The sequence below is a fragment of the Thamnophis elegans genome, chromosome Z (assembly GCF_009769535.1).
Source record: "Thamnophis elegans isolate rThaEle1 chromosome Z, rThaEle1.pri, whole genome shotgun sequence".
NCBI lineage: Eukaryota > Metazoa > Chordata > Lepidosauria > Squamata > Colubridae > Thamnophis > Thamnophis elegans.
In genome coordinates, this window is record NC_045558.1 from 122,890,368 (window position 1) to 122,910,780 (window position 20,413).

The 20,413-nt window shown below is 42.1% G+C and overlaps 1 protein-coding gene and 1 long non-coding RNA gene across 2 annotated transcripts in view; both read left to right on the plus strand.

The window, feature by feature from the left end:
- The window catches only part of LOC116522175 (vomeronasal type-2 receptor 26-like), a 75,392-nt gene extending 72,016 nt beyond the window's left edge, over nucleotides 1–3,376 (plus strand). Inside the window, exons 2-3 of the transcript XR_004256942.1 lie at nucleotides 379–646; nucleotides 2,366–3,376. The gene's annotated coding sequence lies outside the window, so the exon portion shown is untranslated. The remainder of the gene's footprint in view (nucleotides 1–378; nucleotides 647–2,365) is intronic.
- A 1,184-nt stretch (nucleotides 3,377–4,560) lies between these two features.
- On the plus strand, nucleotides 4,561–18,961 carry LOC116522608. The gene is made up of 3 exons (XR_004256984.1): nucleotides 4,561–5,217; nucleotides 14,519–14,786; nucleotides 17,941–18,961. It is a non-coding gene; the product is annotated as an uncharacterized LOC116522608 (long non-coding RNA).
- Nucleotides 18,962–20,413: the final 1,452 nt, after the last annotated feature.

Genomic DNA, 20,413 nt, shown 5'->3' on the forward strand with positions numbered 1-20,413 from the left:
TTCCTTCCTTTCCTCCTTCCCTCCCTTCTTTCTCTCCTTCCCTCCCTCCCTCCCTTTCATCTATCCTCCTCCCTTCTCTCCCTCCCTTCCTTTCCTTCCCTCCCTCCCTCCATTCCTTCCTTCTCATTCCTTCCCTCCCTTTTATCTGTCCACTTCTTCCTCATTCCCTCCTTCCCTTCCCTATCCACTTCCTTCCTTTCCTTCCAATACCCTCCCTCCCTTTTATCTCTCCCCTTCCTTCCTTCCTTCCTCCCTTTCCTTCCTTCCTTCTCTCATTCCCTCCCTTCCTTTTATCTCTCTACTTTCCCCCTCCCTCCCTTCCTTTCTCCCTTTCATCTGTCCCCTTCCTTCCTTCCTTCTTTCCTTCATTTCTTCCAGGTGTAACTGATCATGGCATCAACGGAGCGGGACAAAGAGAAGAAAACAGACTCAAATGCCCAGTTTCAGGCCACCATAGGTGAGGAAGGGAGGGGAACCTGCCAAACCTGCAAACATGAAATGCGTCTGTATCCATCTGACCCTCAGCAGCACATGGCCAGCAATGCCCCTGAGAGCACCATAGAGTCTTCTGGGTCCCAGACGGGTGAAGAACATAGAATTTCAGAGGATTGTGGTCTTGCAAACACCATATTCAAGAAGACAAGAGGTAACAGAGCTTCTGCTATGTTTGCTCACCCATAACCATTTTCTGCATTTCCGCATCTATTGCATTGAGGCTTTATTTTGTGTATCTATTTTATTTATGCATCTCATTCGTCATTTGTCTCATCTTCAAGAAGTTCCTGAGACTATTTTGATCCTAAGAATTTCTTGGGGGGGGGGGGAGATAAGAATTATTTAAAGTCACAGTTTTGAAGAAAGTGAATGACACATGTGGTGCTAAGCTGTCTAGCCACAGTTTCTGGAGTATTTATGATTGTCTGGCTGTTTGCAAAAACACTGTGCTTAGGCCAAGCTAACTATACGGCTAGAACAATATATCAGTGGGACAGAAGTTTTGTATTCTGAGCTTTTGGACTCATGCTGGAGCCCATCCAGAGAGAACTTCTCTAGCCTAAAGAGTTACCTCCAGCAGGAATCTGAAAGCTCAGAAGAAAGTACCTCTGATCCTGGTGACCGACCCAGATTGGATCCTGCATAAATGGTGTTATTTATTTATTTAAAAATAAATTACCTTAGCCTGTACAGATACATTTCGACTTACAACAGTTCATTTAACGACCATTCAAAATTACAACGGCATTGAAAAAAGTGACTTGTGACCGTTTTTTGCGCTTACAACTGTTGTCGCATTCTCATGTCCGCACGATCAAAATTCAGATGCTTGGCAACTGGTTCATACTTACGACTGTTGCAGTATCCTGGGGTCATGTGACCGTCTTCCGCTGCCTTCTGACAAGCAAAGTCAATGAGGAATCCAGATTCACTTAACAACCATGTGACTAACTTAAATGCAATGATTCGCTTATCAACTGTGGCGAGAAAAGTCTTTTAAGAGAGGAAAAATTCACTTAATGTTTCACTTAGCAGAATAAATTTTGGACTGAATAATGGCCATAACCTGAGAACTACCTGTATCAGTTTTATTTTTTTTAAAAAAAATTTACATTTAAAATAAAGGCTAGAATAATACTTTCTGGGCTAAATAAATAAATATCAAAATCTATGGCTAGAGAAAGCTCAAGTATGGACAGTTGCTTCCTAGCCCTATTCTACTTACCAAGAAAAGAAAGGATTGATGTTTGATGTTGATGTTTAATAAATTTATAGGCCACCCAATCCCGAAGGACTCTGGGCAGCTTACAACAATGCATTTAAAAAATAGAAAAGTTAAAAACACAAAAACATAGATTAAAAAGACCGCAACATACACCCAATCTAATCAGGGCTGGAACTCAAAACATGAGTTCAACAGCCCAGGGCCTGTCGGAATAGCCAGGTCTTAATAGCCTTTCGGAAGGCCGTGAGAGTGGGTAGGGTCCGGATCTCTGGGGGCAGTTTATTCCAGAGGGTCGGAGCGGCTACAGAGAAGGCCCTCCCCCGGGTGGTTGCCAGCCGACATTGTCTGGCTGACGGCACCCGGAGAAGGCCCACCCTGTGCGATCTTATCGGTCGTTGGGAAGTATGTGGCAGAAGACGGTCTCGCAGATATCCGGGTCCTAGGCCATGTAGGGCTTTAAAGGTAATGACCACAGCTGTGGTTCAGGAGTCCATTTTCCATGAATATTGGCTTGTCAAGGTTGAAACATTTTGGTTTAGCACCTCAAGAGAAGAGAACCTGCCTCAGGTTTTCTTCCCCCTCTTCAATCAGGCTCCGTTTAAGTTGTTTTTTGCACTCAATGCTTTTGTCTGTGCTCTTTTTTAGCCAATGGCGGGATGAAGCTCCCGAAGGCCTACCAGGGTGGGAAACATCGGAGCGTGAGGCCCTCAGCGATGAGCTCAGTGATGTCCTCATTTATCTGGTTGCGTTGGCAAACAAGTTCCACGTGGACCTCCCTACGGCTGCTCTCCGTAAAATAGAGAAGAACCACCTTAAATACCCAGCCAAGCGTGTCTCTGGTTCCTCAAAGAAATACACAGAGTATCAGGAATAAGTATGGAACTTATCTCTTCCTGGATGGATGAGAAGAAAAATCACTCCCTGGCTCCTAGAAGATGCTCTTTTCAAGATTTAGGACTTCTTTGGGATGAACAGTTCAAAATGACCCCTGATTGACTCTTGACTTTGTGGGGTGGATCCAGCAAGCTCTGATAGGCAAACAGACCTGTTGTGGCAATCTCTGCTTTTTTTGTTCATTTATCGTTTCTTTTCTTTCGCAAAGGAGATTGGGCCACCCAGGAAATGTTAGGCTTCAATTCCATCACCCTGAGACCATGTTGGCTAAGGGTCATTGGAGTTGATGTCCAGCCACAGTTGAAAGGCTGCAGGTTCTCCATCCCAAACTTCAAGAGTTGCAGATGGATGCACAGTTGTGCAGAGGAAACTCTCACATCGGTCATTTACAGAGAAACATGTCCCCTTCCTTGTGGAGGTGTATCCATCATAAAAGTGCAAGGAGCTTTTCATAAACTCTGCTTTCTTAGTGAGGCCAGATTCTTCTCTCCAACTCGTGGCTGTGGTTTAGTTTAGTTTTTAAAGAAAAATAGGTGGCCACCATTTTGACCTGAGTAATTGACGATTTCTTCCTGTCTGCACATTCTTTCCAATAGGATTACCCTCCTCAAGGTGTAGATTACGCCTCATTTGGTATTCCCTTTGAGTCTTAAAAACAGGGGGCATTTTTGAGGGGGAAAATGGCGAGAGGCTGAAGAATGAAGTGGCTACATTACAAGGCTACTGTTGTAAAATAATAAAATTTCAAGGGTTTGCCAAATACACCTTCTCTGTGTGGAGTCATTTGCTGCTACAAAGTGGGCAAAAAGGAAGGGGGATGTCATGGTGCACATGTGTCATCCCCTTACATGCACATAACAGTACAATGCATAGGCAGCACATGCGTGTATGCTATTGCAACATAGGCGCAGAAACTGGAGTACGTTTATGAGGTTGTAGCACAAATGCCATGAAGTGGGATATATTTTGGATAGAAATGGATACCTATTTTCTTCTTTAGCACTTTAGTATCCCCTCCATCATATTGCTATTCTTAATTTTCTCTGGTGAAATATAAAGATTCCAGGTTGAGGTCAATCCTGATGACTTGGTGTCCAAATTAGGAATTTTTTGGGGGGAGGGGGGGCAATGATACAGGCTCTCATGGCTTTTTTCTAGGACATTTTCCAGCTCAAACATGATGATGCTGGAAAATCTCCCTTCCAAGCTAAGGTGTCTGACACTGCAGTGCTGAAATCTGAGTGAGATTTATCTGATCTATCCCAGGTCTAGAGTTTAAAGCACACAGGATCTCAATAACAAAAAGTTTTCTGGGAGAAAGAAAAGGGAAAAATATGAATTATTCACACCTAACACACCATTCAGGAGTTCAGGACAACCACACTCCCAATATTGCTGATCTACAACTCCCAGCAACCCCCAGACTTGGACCTGCTTCCAGGGGATGCTGGAAGTTGTAGATCAACAATACTAAGAATTCCAGAGGTTGATCAACCCACAGCACCAATTTACTAACATCTGATAGTCTCAGCTTTAGCTGGGGATCACACATCGCCTTCACGTTGACTCCTGAAGTCTTCCCTTCCTCTGTTATTAGAAAAAGAAACTTTATTTTATTGAAATCAACACTTGTTTGGAGAGGGCAATTCAGTCTGCAGGGTTCCTATTGACTTGCTATATAGGGCAACCGTAAATTGTTTTATAGGGAAATAAACTTCCAATAGAAGAAAATTAAATAAGTGAACTAAATTTTTATTTTCCTCCCCACTTGAATATATAAGAAGAAGGATTTTTCTCCACACATTGAAAGTTTCCAAAAGTGTTTCAACAATCTCCCCATCAGATAGGATGGATGAATATCCATTACAAGCTATTTAAATTTAACTAATTATTTTTAAAAAATATTTATCCTGCCTTTTTAATTTCCCAAATAGCTCAAGGAAGCGAACATATCCAACCCAGCTTCCTCCTTCTACTTTCCCCACGAGACAACTGATCAGAAAAAGCCACTTGCCTAAAATGATCTAGGGTCTCCTGCTTGAGCAGGGGTTGGACTAGAAGACCTCCGAGGTCCCTGGCTTTCAAAGTTAAGGCAGGATTTGAACTCACAATCTCCCGCTGATTGATAGAAAAGGGGAAGACTTGATGAAAAGTGGAAATTAAAGGCTTATATTGAGGCCATGGCTGCAGCAGATTACCTTTTTATAAAGGGGAAAATAGATATTTTAAAATCTTTTCTCCCCGCCCCCAGATATTCCGCATACTAGGCTTTGGTTCCATCTACTATATTGTTTTCTCCCTTTCCCTTACGTCTTCTCTGATTGGATGAGATCAGGCGCAGATGCCCGCCCCTCTAACTTCCTTCTCTTTTGATTGGTTAGGAAACTAGGCGCGAGTTTTGATGGCTCCCTTCGAGCGATCGCGACTGCTGACGTCATGCTCCTGCTACCCAATGAGGGCCCATTGGACTGGCTCTTGTTGATTGGCGGAGAGAGAGAGTGAACCCGGGGAAAAAAAAACTACCCGCGACCTACTGCTCCTGGCGTGTGTCTCGCGTGCTTTCTTTTTTGGGGGAGCCTTCGAGTGGCTCGGAAGAAATTCAGGTGAATTTGAATGCTTTTTTAAAAAATTCATTTAGCTAGCATGAGACATACTGGGGGTGGGTTTAACTCTTCAATAATAATCGCACAGAAAACGAGACTTCGTCTAGTGCTTGATTGAATTTCATGGAATGTATGGCTACCGAATCTGGTTTGCAAAACTCCCTGCAAATTCTAGAGAGCGGGAAGAAGGTCCTGCATGTTTAACAGCTGCAGTGATTCTCTCAACAACTCTGGCAAAATTCACTTAACAAGTGTCTGGCTTAGCAACAGGAATTTTGGGCTTAGTTGTAGTTCTAAGTCGAGGACCAGCTGCATAAGTTTTTGTTTAATATAGGAAATGAGTTACAGGAGAATGTCTGAAACAGTATCTCTTGTTTTTGGCAAACCACTTTGTGAGAGTGGCTTGCATTGATGATACAAGCATTCTCACAATCCGATGGACCACTTCACGAATCTCTAATTCCTAGGCTGCTTTGGCAATGAGACACACACACACTGCAGACTGGGTGAAAATGGTGGTTTCTGGCTAAACCAGAACACTTTTTATTAGGAAAGTTCAAAGAAGCTAGTCAGCAGTTTAATACAAACAAAGGATCTCACAGTATGTTACAAATCACTTCTTGATTACACATTCTGGCAGAAAGGCAGGGAGGAGGGACAAAAGGTACTCTTTGATAAGGGGAAATGAGGAGGTATGGAATTGTAAATCACATAAAGTGCTACATTTCAGCCTAGGCATATGGAGTCTTGTTACATGAGGCGGCAAAAGGATGCAAGGCTAATTCTGTGTGTTTATATCTCAGATAATAGAGGCCTCTCATCTCTGTGTGTATCTGTGTATTGCTATTCACATAGACACTCGAAATGAATTCGGCTTCCTTATCTAAAAGCTTTCCCAGGACTGTTTTTTCCATATGGCTCTTGGCAAATGTTCACTGGGATTCTTTGATCCAGATAGATATTCTATCCTATCCTATTGATCCCAGCTAATTTCACCCAGCCAATTATGGGGTAGTTTCCCACATCTCCTCCTTTTTTATTTTTTAAATGGAAGCAATTGCCATGGGTTGTTTCTTTCTCACAAATCCCCCTTCCATTGGATATCCAGGGATTATTAATTCTGATGTATTGACACTTATTAATAATGCGTGATGCTTCTGGATAGCAGCGTCCGCAATACTCTGCATAGTGGATCTCAATAATGGTATTATGCATGGCAACATAGTTAATCCCAAAAATATCATTCCGATAAAAAATAAACCTTGCTTCCAATTGTTAAAAATACCTCCAAGCCAACCATCAGTGTCCAATATGCCTTTCCAAGTTTGTACAGGAACATGTGCAGTTTATATCATAGTTCGAGTTATTTTTTCTATCACAATTCCAGAATCATCAATTTGTATACAACAATTACTAAGATTAAATTTACCACACACTCCGCCTTCGGCAGCGAGCAAATAGTCTAAGGCTAAACGATTTTGCATAATATAAGTTCTTGACAATACACTTTCTTTTGCAAGCTTAGTTAATGCCAATGCAGTTTCATTTGTAATTATTTCTAATACAGCTTGTAATCTAATAATGCGATTTATCATGTATATAGGCGTTCTATATCCCCACGAACCGTCTTGTGCCCACGTCGCAGGATCATAGTATGCAATAATTCTCTCAGGGGGCCACTCATCATCCTTCCAGTTACCTATTTTTATCCCTTTAGAGAGATCTATTGTACGTTTACGTCTTTCAAGAGTATCATATACAGGGACTCCCAATTTCTGTTTTTTCTCTATAGGCATTAGGAAGAATGATGGTTGAATCGCCCCCAAGATGCATGACCCATACCACCCCGCGGGTAACATATTATAGGCAAAATTACCACATATCCAATATAACCCATCAGGTGAATTCCACACAATAGTATCATTTTCAGGGTCTGAAAGTCCTCGTAACTTAGTTACTTCCAGCAATGAGTTTTCAGGTTTGGTCATATTAGTTTGTGAAACCCAAGTGTTATTTTCCCACTCATTAGAACATTTCAAAAATCCCATAGGTTTATTTCTTTTAGTCTGATTATTTTTATTTCTGGTATAACATATGTGACCTATTATATGAGAGGTAACTTGCCAGGTTTCATTGAAGTTGTTATTAAAGGTGAAGTTCCCTTTCCATTGTGCTATTTCAGTATAATTTGCTTCTTGTACATGCCATGGCCAGCGATCTCCCATAGTGGTTCCTCCACATACAAAACAATTTTTTAACATAAGTTCTGTAGCAACTTCTTGAGCCAAATTAATAAACATATTTTTTGCTTTTGGAGGTGTAGGTAGATCGTTAAGTTTAGCAATCTCCTGCTCATAACTCCAAAAAAACTTTACAGGTTGATTTGTCAATTTTGTTGCTTCAGTCTTTACAATAATATATCCATAAGGATCCTTTCCTGCTTTATCTATACCAATACCATAATGATAGTATCGGGTACCTAAAGTACCTGCTACCTGCGCAGAAAGGCAGAGTGGTGTGCAGTGATGGGATTGACAATCAGTAGTGACTGGAGTAATAGAAAGATCGAAATTGTTAGGTCCATAGCCACTTGTATACCAATATACACTCGGTTGGGTATAGCCTCCATGTGCTGAAAGTGTCGAGCGAGTGAATAAATATCTATGGTTTTGGATGTATGATTGTTCCCACGACTGTCCTCCACAGGTTACCCCTGCGGATCCTGTTCCTTGCCCTATAGCAATTGCTAAACATGTATCAAAACAAACAGTAATGGGTGCCATTCCCTTTGAAACATTATGGGCTATGTACCCTGATAATCTTTGTGCTGTAAGAAATTGATGTTTTAAACTAGATCCTCCTTTATAGCCATAAACATAGATGCTACTTGTTATAGGTCCTACCGCTTTTGGTTCATAACATTGTATCCCATTTGGTGTATAGCATTGATTGTATTGTGTATTGTTATGTGTGCATGGTGGTATTAAGGTTCCATTGCATTCAGGTTTCATAGTATAATATATTAAGGTCATGGAAATTTTTGTGCCTTGTTTGGTTTTTTGTAAACAGGCTGTGCAAATGTCCTCTTTTATCTCTCTTTTTGTTAGGTGGTGAGAGTTGTCTCCTCCTATCTCTTGTTGATAACTCAATAGTGTTAAGAACCACTCACTAACTGGGGGAAATTTTATACTTGCTCTTGAAGTTACTTCTGTTTTTATCATTTTATTAGGTAACCCTTTTTGGTATTGTGTGCATTGATACCAACCTATAGAATTTTCTGTGATTCTTATTCTAATATGTGAAGAGCAGCCATTCTCTTTCGGGTGTGAAATACCTCTCACATTTTGGAATGCCTTTTTGAATTTTGCAGGCAAAAATTGCCATGTAATTAAACACGCTGCAGCTGGATTTTTCAAATAACAAGTTAAGGTAACTTGTGTATTGGCTTCTCCGTATGTATTGTGAGGGTAGATGCATATCCCTTGAGAATTGCAGTTTTCCCCATTGGAGTATGGAATGATCGCTCTTTTTGAGCGGTTGTGTGTGAAAGGAATTTCTTGAATATCCTCCACTATTCCCTTCTTATTTTTGCGTTCATATTCACATGCCCCCCATACAATTAAAAGCATAATTCCCATCCCCAACATCATTAGCAAAAGGTGCAACAGAAAATGCTTACAAGACATCGGAGGAGCCCAAAAATCCCAAAATCCCATTTCCTGTCCAGGCGACGGTCCTCTGAAAAATGGGCATCGGGGCTGACGTACTCTGGGAACATATGACCGGCCAACGACCTGTTCCGGATGGATTTTCATCTTGAGTACTAGATATCAAAAGAGGGGTCAAGAGATTTTACGTGATAATGGTTATAAAAAAGATTGTCAATAGTTTGTTGTACTGTTGGTGTGATACGGAGTTCAGTGTGATACGGGAGGGATCGGTGTAGTTAAAATATTTCTGAAGATACTGTTCAATTATCACAATGTCACACGGGATCCTGCAGTCAACGCACAGCTCACAGGAATAACAGTGGGAGCAGCAGCAATTCTAGTCGTCTGTTGTTTGAAACAAAAGGGATAGGCTTGCTTCGGGATCCTTTTTATCATCTGTCTTCACTGGTCTCTCATGAAACGGTCGTACGCATCTTCCAGGAACCCACAACACTCTGTCCGGGAGTTGCACGGCAGCGTATCCACGTCCCCAGGTAACGAGCTCCACTGGGCCCTTCCACTGAGGGTCTGGCAATTGTCTGTAATAAACAAGAGGGCGGGGAGAAACTACGCTATGCTGAAAATGTCTTTCCCCAGCTGTGGAAGCTATGGGTGAGCCTGTAAGATTCAAAAAATTCTGTGTGTATAAGGCTTTACTCAAACGGTTTTGGATTTCAGGCAGCCCTATCTTAAAGGGGCCTTGCTGCTTATCAAGCATCATTTTTAGTGTTAAATTTGCTCTTTCTACAATTCCTTGTCCTTGGGAATTGTATGGGATGCCAAATTTATGGACAATTTTCCATTGATCACAAAAGGTAGCGAATGCAGCGCTACTGTATGCGGGTCCATTGTCTGTTTTAATCTCCAGGGGGCTTCCTAAAACTGAAAAAGAGCGCATACAATGGTTGATCACTTGTTTGGTTGTCTCCCCCCGCTGTGGGCTTGCAAAAATAAAACCTGAAAAGGTATCCACTGTGACATGAATATATTTCCAGGGTGCGAAAGAAGGGTATTGTGTGATATCCATTTGCCATATCTCACAACGCTTAATTCCTCGGGGGTTAACTCCCATAGGAATTGCGTTACCTTGCCTGCTACAGGTTGAGCACTGCTGGATAATCGCTACAGCCTCAGTTTTTGAAATTCCAAACATCTTCACTAAGGCTTTTGCATTTTGATGAAAATACTCATGGCTTTCCCATGGAGTTGCAAATCCAATAAAACTTTCCCTAGCGGCTTTGTCTGCATAATCATTTCCCTCTGTTAGCATACCAGGAAGTGACTGGTGACTCCTAATATGAGCCACAAAATATTGAAATTTTCTATCAACAATTAATTGCTGTAACTGTAAAAACATATCTAACAATTGCTTATCTAGGGCTGGTGAAAGATAGGCATCAAACAAGTTATTAATCACTTGGTAAACATACAATGAATCCACAATTAAATTAAATGTTTGGTCTTTTAATTTCTCAAATGCTAATATGGATGCAGCCAACTCAGAACGCTGTGCTGAACTCTGAGGGTGTGTGTGGTAAGTCACCCACTGTCCTGAGATTTGATACACACATGCACCTCTGTTCTTAGTTCCGTCAGCGAAAACTGTGACTGCATTTTTAATTGGCAGTTTACTTTGTAAGGAAGTCAATTGTAAATGTTGTAGATTCAGTAACAAAAACCTATAATCTGTGGGATAGTGGTATTTAATTGTCCCTAAATAGTCACTTAAGGCCAATTGAAGTGCATCTGATATTTGAAAATATTTTTCCCACCAAGGTAGTGGATATGGAACGTAAAAAGTTTCTGGATCCGTTCCCAGTATAGCTCGAGCTCTCTCTCTTAACTTTATAATTATCTGGGATAACAATAGAGGTTTTGTTGAAACTGTTCTCCCCGGGCTGTTTGCTAAGTGTATCCATTCAATCACTAACACTTTGTTCTGTTGTGTTTGCAACAAACACCCTGTGGGCAAGTTTTTGGTATTGAAAATAGCAGCTGAGATAGGAACGTGTGAAACCATCCTGTCTACCCAAGTCTTTGTTAGGGCTGCCTCAATCACCTGAATACACTCTTTTTCTTTGTCCCCTATGGTTAGTATAGCAGCAGGCTCCTTTCCTCCTGCCAGCAATGCAAATAAGGGTTGTAATTGACTCGTAGTTAATCCCATGTAGGGACGTGCCCAGTTAATTGAACCCAAATATTGTTGTAACTGCACCAACTACATTTATCCATTTCAGGTAGTTTTGGAATTAGCTTCATTAAAGGGTCCATTTCATTTATTCTTAATACAAAACATTCATTACCATCAGTTCAAAAAGCTATACGTAAGCCAATGAGCTCTATTTTCTTACTGTCTCTCTCCCTCTAGGTCTGAAAGCAGTTACACACACACTTCTTTCTCTCCCCCCTTCTCCTGTTTCCTTCCAAGGAAAGACTCAGGGGGAAAGGAAGGGGGGGAATGGCTGGGTGTTAACCTCTTACAATCTCTCCTTTGTTCTCACTCTGCCTTCTCTAAACAAGCTTGGAAATGATAACACGCAAGCATACACACATACCATTAAACAACTTTGCAACTTACTGTTTCTTTATATAAAAGAAATCAAAGTACGTGCATACCAACTTTTACCATTTAACATATATTAACACTGCAATCAAACTGCTTGTGTAAATTAACTTCACATGCAAAATCCTTTGTCATGCATTCTTCAAACAGCGAGGAATTTCAGAGAGCAGTTTAAATCCTAACTACTCTTCTCACCCTTACGGCTTCAAGCCAAAGCCCATTTACAAACTTCAAAACATCAATTTAATTCAATTCTCCTCTTTCTCTTTACCTCTATTCACTTTCTTTTCTTTCTCTCTACCTCTCTCTCACTCTTTTTTCACTCTTTCTCTACCTTACTCCAAAGTTAGGGTTGCCCCAAACTGAGACAACAAATCTCTCCCCCACAAATTAACATGCAATTTTAAAACAACCGGTCGGATACGTGCCTTAATCACAGAACCTGGGATGGACACCTAAGAATTTTTTTAACAGACATTACATCAAAGTAATCAAGTCCAATTACCTAGGTCTTCCCATTCAGTCAGGCTTTACCTCATTACTTACTAAATTTCTTACTTTTCTTTTAAAAGACAACTATTACAGCTGCAACAATTTTCATCTGATGGTGGCCAGAAAGTCAGCAAATTTGTTATAAAATTGAACACTTTAAAATCCCTGTCTTTTGGATTGAAGACATCTTATCTACAATTACCTTGAGGGTGCACAAAAACTTAGGCACACATTCATGCACTCACAAAAACATTTTTTCTCCATTCCAATTCAGATCTGACACGGGCTTTTGTAATTAGAGCTGCAAAAGGTGCAGGTTTCTGAGAAATGAAACATCTGTGAAAAAGTTTCAGGTGCTCAGGCAGAAGAATGTGCTTAAAGCAATCAGAAGAAAAATTAGATGAGTCAGTAAGAAAGGAGTAACAAGAACTCCTTGAGACAAGAAATGAAATAGAGGTAGCCGGAATCACCGGAAGAAATAGGAAAAGCCTGGCAGATTCACTTGCCAAAAGATTGAAATAAAAAGAAAGATAAGAAGCAGTCTTTTGTGTGAGGCTGGCTAAATGCCCCCCGACTATGAGTCAGGTTGGAAAGCAGGCAGAAGCGTCTTCTAATAAAAAAGGGTGAAGCCAAAATCTTACGAGATATAAGATCCCTGTGGGGATACATGATTAAGGGAGTTGCCCACATTTTGGACAAGGAGTTTTTGCTCCCGGGGCTCTACATTGATTTTTAAAATGTCCAGTTTTTCCACAATTAAAACAATTTCCCTTTCTAGGGCCTTTAGGTTTTTGATTATTTTGGCTAATTACTAGCGCATCAGCCACCAGTTGCGTCTGATAGGCAACTGATATCATTAGTTCTTTTCTGGCTAATGCGTTACTAATTTCCCTATTTATTACTTTTTGCAATTTTTCTATAACCTCTGTTGCTACCTCTTCACCATGATGCAAACAAAGGGCAGTGAAAACAGTCTTCCAATTTATCAATATGGATGGAGGTGCTCTAGGCTCCTCATATAAATAAGAACCTATACCTGTCCATGTTTTAATATCCAATAATCCATATGGGGGATATAATGGACAGTTTTGCCAAATATATTTCAATAATTCCTGAACCCCTTTTTTTGTAGGAAGTTTACCTCTATTCTTTAATATAATTTTGTGATCTCCAACTATTTGTCTAATTTCCTTAAGGTGAGCGATCTGCTCTTTAGACAAATGTCCAATTTCCTTAAGGCGAACCACCTGTCCTTTAGATAAATCTGTCCCCATACTTACGGATTGGCCTGGGTAAGAGATGGGGGTGTTGGGCACGCGATGAGTCCGTCCGACCTGTCCGGGCCTCCCTGCGTCGCACCTCAACTGATTCCTGGCGTTGTGAAATGAATCACGTCGAGGTCACCACTTGTGAGAGTGAGCTTGCATTGATGATACAAGCATTCTCACAATCCGATGGACCACTTCACGAATCTCTAATTCCTAGGCTGCTTTGGCAATGAGACACACACACACTGCAGACTGGGTGAAAATGGTGGTTTCTGGCTAAACCAGAACACTTTTTATTAGGAAAGTTCAAAGAAGCTAGTCAGCAGTTTAATACAAACAAAGGATCTCACAGTATGTTACAAATCACTTCTTGATTACACATTCTGGCAGAAAGGCAGGGAGGAGGGACAAAAGGTACTCTTTGATAAGGGGAAATGAGGAGGTATGGAATTGTAAATCACATAAAGTGCTACATTTCAGCCTAGGCATATGGAGTCTTGTTACATGAGGCGGCAAAAGGATGCAAGGCTAATTCTGTGTGTTTATATCTCAGATAATAGAGGCCTCTCATCTCTGTGTGTATCTGTGTATTGCTATTCACATAGACACTCGAAATGAATTCGGCTTCCTTATCTAAAAGCTTTCCCAGGACTGTTTTTTCCATATGGCTCTTGGCAAATGTTCACTGGGATTCTTTGATCCAGATAGATATTCTATCCTATCCTATTGATCCCAGCTAATTTCACCCAGCCAATTATGGGGTAGTTTCCCACACCACTTTATTAAACCCTTCCTCCTCTCCTTCCCTTTCATCTGTCCACTTCCTTCCTTCCTATCCTCCTTTCTCTCCTTCCCTCCCTCCCTTTCATCTATCCCCTCTCTCCCTTCCTCCCTTTCCTTCCTTCCTTTCCTCCTTCCCTCCCTTCTTTCTCTCCTTCCCTCCCTCCCTCCCTTTCATCTATCCTCCTCCCTTCTCTCCCTCCCTTCCTTTCCTTCCCTCCCTCCCTCCATTCCTTCCTTCTCATTCCTTCCCTCCCTTTTATCTGTCCACTTCTTCCTCATTCCCTCCTTCCCTTCCCTATCCACTTCCTTCCTTTCCTTCCAATACCCTCCCTCCCTTTTATCTCTCCCCTTCCTTCCTTCCTCCCTTTCCTTCCTTCCTTCTCTCATTCCCTCCCTTCCTTTTATCTCTCTACTTTCCCCCTCCCTCCCTTCCTTTCTCCCTTTCATCTGTCCCCTTCCTTCCTTCTTTCCTTCATTTCTTCCAGGTGTAACTGATCATGGCATCAACGGAGCGGGACAAAGAGAAGAAAACAGACTCAAATGCCCAGTTTCAGGCCACCATAGGTGAGGAAGGGAGGGGAACCTGCCAAACCTGCAAACATGAAATGCGTCTGTATCCATCTGACCCTCAGCAGCACATGGCCAGCAATGCCCCTGAGAGCACCATAGAGTCTTCTGGGTCCCAGACGGGTGAAGAACATAGAATTTCAGAGGATTGTGGTCTTGCAAACACTATATTCAAGAAGACAAGAGGTAACATAGCTTCTGCTATGTTTGCTCACCCATAACCATTTTCTGCATTTCCGCATCTATTGCATTGAGGCTTTGTGTATCTATTTTATTTATGCATCTCATTCGTCATTTGTCTCATCTTCAAGAAGTTCCTGAGACTATTTTGATCCTAAGAATTTCTTGGGGGGGGGGGGGAGATAAGAATTATTTAAAGTCACAGTTTTGAAGAAAGTGAATGACACATGTGGTGCTAAGCTGTCTAGCCACAGTTTCTGGAGTATTTATGATTGTCTGGCTGTTTGCAAAAACACTGTGCTTAGGCCAAGCTAACTATACGGCTAGAACAATATATCAGTGGGACAGAAGTTTTGTATTCTGAGCTTTTGGACTCATGCTGGAGCCCATCCAGAGAGAACTTCTCTAGCCTAAAGAGTTACCTCCAGCAGGAATCTGAAAGCTCAGAAGAAAGTACCTCTGATCCTGGTGACCGACCCAGATTGGATCCTGCATAAATGGTGTTATTTATTTATTTAAAAATAAATTACCTTAGCCTGTACAGATACATTTCGACTTACAACAGTTCATTTAACGACCATTCAAAATTACAACGGCATTGAAAAAAGTGACTTGTGACCGTTTTTTGCGCTTACAACTGTTGTCGCATTCTCATGTCCGCACGATCAAAATTCAGATGCTTGGCAACTGGTTCATACTTACGACTGTTGCAGTATCCTGGGGTCATGTGACCGTCTTCCGCTGCCTTCTGACAAGCAAAGTCAATGAGGAATCCAGATTCACTTAACAACCATGTGACTAACTTAAATGCAATGATTCGCTTATCAACTGTGGCGAGAAAAGTCTTTTAAGAGAGGAAAAATTCACTTAATGTTTCACTTAGCAGAATAAATTTTGGACTGAATAATGGCCATAACCTGAGAACTACCTGTATCAGTTTTATTTTTTTTTTAAAAAAATTTACATTTAAAATAAAGGCTAGAATAATACTTTCTGGGCTAAATAAATAAATATCAAAATCTATGGCTAGAGAAAGCTCAAGTATGGACAGTTGCTTCCTAGCCCTATTCTACTTACCGTATATACTCGAGTATAAGCCGAGTTTTTCAGCCCACTTTTTGGGCTGAAAAAAGCCGCCTCGGCTTATACTCGAGTCTACAACTGGATCCGGCAGTGCTGTTGCCTGTTGGAGGAGGAGGAGGCGAACCAGCCTGCCATCGCCGGCCACTGCTAGCCCCGCCGCTCTTCCCGACCCCTTCCAAGTCCCACAGTCCAGCGGACGGAGCAGAAGCAGCCCTGGGGCTTCGCTGCTGCTCCCCGCATTTACTGCACGGGGATCCCTTGGAGAGGGGATTCCAGCCTGCCATCGCCAGCCACCGCTAGCCCCGCCGCTCTTCCCGACCCCTTCCAAGCCCCACAGTCCAGTGGATGGAGCAGCGAAGCCCCGGAGCTGCTTCTGCTCCGTCCGCTGGACTGTGGGGCTTGGAAGGGGGTGGGAAGAGCGGCGGGGCTAGCAGTGGCTGGCGATGGCAGGCTGGAATCCCCTCTCCAAGGGATCCCCATGCAGAAAATGCGGGGAGCAGCAGCGAAGCCCCGGAGCTGCTTCTGCTCCATCCGCTGGACTGTGGGGCTTGGAAGGGGGTGGGAAGAGCGGCGGGGCTAGCGGTGGCCGGCGATGGCAGGCTGGTTCGCCTCCTCCTCCTCCAACAGCACTGCCGGATATCCGCCCAACGCTGCGGGGGCGCCAGCGGGAGCTTTGGCGGCTTCACCTCAGCCGCAGCGCTGGGCAGCAAATGTGCTGGTGCTGTTGGAGGAGGAGGAGGCGGCGGCAGCAATAGCACCTGAGGACAGGACAAGAAGCAATGGAAACTTGTCAGAAGGAGACTCAAGCTGGAAATAACGAGAAATCTGACAGTAAGAACAATTAAAATCCTAGGAAAATGTCCTTTCATGAAAAATTACTTTTTCAGTTAACTCTGCCTGACATTAGTTGGGCGAACAGAAATATTAGTTGGCCAATTCTAAAAGGGAGCACCAGAAAGAACTTAAAATATTTTTTAAGAGAGCTGGGTTTTTCATTTATATTATATGTATGAACAGAATTAACACAAATTGCAGATACCAATCAAACATAAAGAAAAAAAGGATGAAATAATGCTCATTTTTAAAAACTCAGTGAAAATAAAAACAATATACCAAGAAGGTGGCATACTGGTTGTGATTTGATCTCTTCGGGGGATCCCGGGGATCCCCTATACAAGTATTTTAATATTGCAGACTTGCAGTATTATAAGTCATACTGATATTATAGAACACTTTAATTAAGCGGGTCCCTTGAATAAACATAACTTTGAGTTTCAAATAACACTGATTTTTTATTTTTGAAATTTACCGTAGCTGCTGCATTTCCCACCCTAGGCTTATACTCGAGTCAATAACTTTTCCAGCTTTTGGGGGTAAAATTAGGTGCCTCGGCTTATATTCGGGTCGGCTTATACTCGAGTATATACGGTACCAAGAAAAGAAAGGATTGATGTTTGATGTTGATGTTTAATAAATTTATAGGCCACCCAATCCCGAAGGACTCTGGGCAGCTTACAACAATGCATTTAAAAAATAGAAAAGTTAAAAACACAAAAACATAGATTAAAAAGACCGCAACATACACCCAATCTAATCAGGGCTGGAACTCAAAACATGAGTTCAACAGCCCAGGGCCTGTCGGAATAGCCAGGTCTTAATAGCCTTTCGGAAGGCCGTGAGAGTGGGTAGGGTCCGGATCTCTGGGGGCAGTTTATTCCAGAGGGTCGGAGCGGCTACAGAGAAGGCCCTCCCCCGGGTGGTTGCCAGCCGACATTGTCTGGCTGACGGCACCCGGAGAAGGCCCACCCTGTGCGATCTTATCGGTCGTTGGGAAGTATGTGGCAGAAGACGGTCTCGCAGATATCCGGGTCCTAGGCCATGTAGGGCTTTAAAGGTAATGACCACAGCTGTGGTTCAGGAGTCCATTTTCCATGAATATTGGCTTGTCAAGGTTGAAACATTTTGGTTTAGCACCTCAAGAGAAGAGAACCTGCCTCAGGTTTTCTTCCCCCTCTTCAATCAGGCTCCGTTTAAGTTGTTTTTTGCACTCAATGCTTTTGTCTGTGCTCTTTTTTAGCCAATGGCGGGATGAAGCTCCCGAAGGCCTACCAGGGTGGGAAACATCGGAGCGTGAGGCCCTCAGCGATGAGCTCAGTGATGTCCTCATTTATCTGGTTGCGTTGGCAAACAAGTTCCACGTGGACCTCCCTACGGCTGCTCTCCGTAAAATAGAGAAGAACCACCTTAAATACCCAGCCAAGCGTGTCTCTGGTTCCTCAAAGAAATACACAGAGTATCAGGAATAAGTATGGAACTTATCTCTTCCTGGATGGATGAGAAGAAAAATCACTCCCTGGCTTCTAGAAGATGCTCTTTTCAAGATTTAGGACTTCTTTGGGATGAACAGTTCAAAATGACCCCTGATTGACTCTTGACTTTGTGGGGTGGATCCAGCAAGCTCTGATAGGCAAACAGACCTGTTGTGGCAATCTCTGCTTTTTTTGTTCATTTATCGTTTCTTTTCTTTCGCAAAGGAGATTGGGCCACCCAGGAAATGTTAGGCTTCAATTCCATCACCCTGAGACCATGTTGGCTAAGGGTCATTGGAGTTGATGTCCAGCCACAGTTGAAAGGCTGCAGGTTCTCCATCCCAAACTTCAAGAGTTGCAGATGGATGCACAGTTGTGCAGAGGAAACTCTCACATCGGTCATTTACAGAGAAACATGTCCCCTTCCTTGTGGAGGTGTATCCATCATAAAAGTGCAAGGAGCTTTTCATAAACTCTGCTTTCTTAGTGAGGCCAGATTCTTCTCTCCAACTCGTGGCTGTGGTTTAGTTTACGGTAGTTTTTAAAGAAAAATAGGTGGCCACCATTTTGACCTGAGTAATTGACGATTTCTTCCTGTCTGCACATTCTTTCCAATAGGATTACCCTCCTCAAGGTGTAGATTACGCCTCATTTGGTATTCCCTTTGAGTCTTAAAAACAGGGGGCATTTTTGAGGGGGAAAATGGCGAGAGGCTGAAGAATGAAGTGGCTACATTACAAGGCTACTGTTGTAAAATAATAAAATTTCAAGGCTTTGCCAAATACACCTTCTCTGTGTGGAGTCATTTGCTGCTACAAAGTGGGCAAAAAGGAAGGGGGATGTCATGGTGCACATGTGTCATCCCCTTACATGCACATAACAGTACAATGCATAGGCAGCACATGCGTGTATGATATTGCAACATAGGCGCAGAAACTGGAGTACGTTTATGAGGTTGTAGCACAAATGCCATGAAGTGGGATATATTTTGGATAGAAATGGATACCTATTTTCTTCTTTAGCACTTTAGTATCCCCTCCATCATATTGCTATTCTTAATTTTCTCTGGTTAAATATAAAGATTCCAGGTTGAGGTCAATCCTGATGACTTGGTGTCCAAATTAGGAATTTTTTGGGGGGAGGGGGGGGCAATGATACAGGCTCTCATGGCTTTTTTCTAGGACATTTTCCAGCTCAAACATGATGATGCTGGAAAATCTCCCTTCCAAGCTAAGGTGTCTGACACTGCAGTGCTGAAATCTGAGTGAGATTTATCTGATCTATCCCAGGTCTAGAGTTTAAAGCACACAGGATCTCAATAACAAAAAGTTTTCTGGGAGAAAGAAAAGGGAAAAATATGAATTATTCACACCTAACACACCATTCAGGAGTTCAGGACAACCACACTCCCAATATTGCTGATCTACAACTCCCAGCAACCCCCAGACTTGGACCTGCTTCCAGGGGATGCTGGAAGTTGTAGATCAACAATACTAAGAATTCCAGAGGTTGATCAACCCACAGCATCAATTTATTAACATCTGATAGTCTCAGCTTTAGCTGGGGATCACACATCGCCTTCACGTTGACTCCTGAAGTCTTCCCTTCCTCTGTTATTAGAAAAAGAAACTTTATTTTATTGAAATCAACACTTGTTTGGAGAGGGCAATTCAGTCTGCAGGGTTCCTATTGACTTGCTATATAGGGCAACCGTAAATTGTTTTATAGGGAAATAAACTTCCAATAGAAGAAAATTAAAGAAGTGAACTAAATTTTTATTTTCCTCCCCACTTGAATATATAAGAAGAAGGATTTTTCTCCACACATTGAAAGTTTCCAAAAGTGTTTCAACAATCTCCCCATCAGACAGGATGGATGAATATCCATTACAAACTATTTAAATTTAACTAATTATTTAAAAAAAATATTTATCCTGCCTTTTTTAATTTCCCAAATAGCTCAAGGAAGCGAACATATCCAACCCAGCTTCCTCCTTCTACTTTCCCCACGAGACAACTGATCAGAAAAAGCCACTTGCCTAAAATGATCTAGGGTCCCCTGCTTGAGCACGGGGTTGGACTAGAACAGTGTTTTTCAACCACTGTGCCGTGGCACACTAGTGTGCCGTGACATAGTGTAAGGTGTGCCGTGGGAGAATTACTTTATATATAGTCAATATAGGCACAGAGTTAAATTTTTTAAACATTTTTTTAATGGTGGTGTGCCTCGTGATTTTTTCCA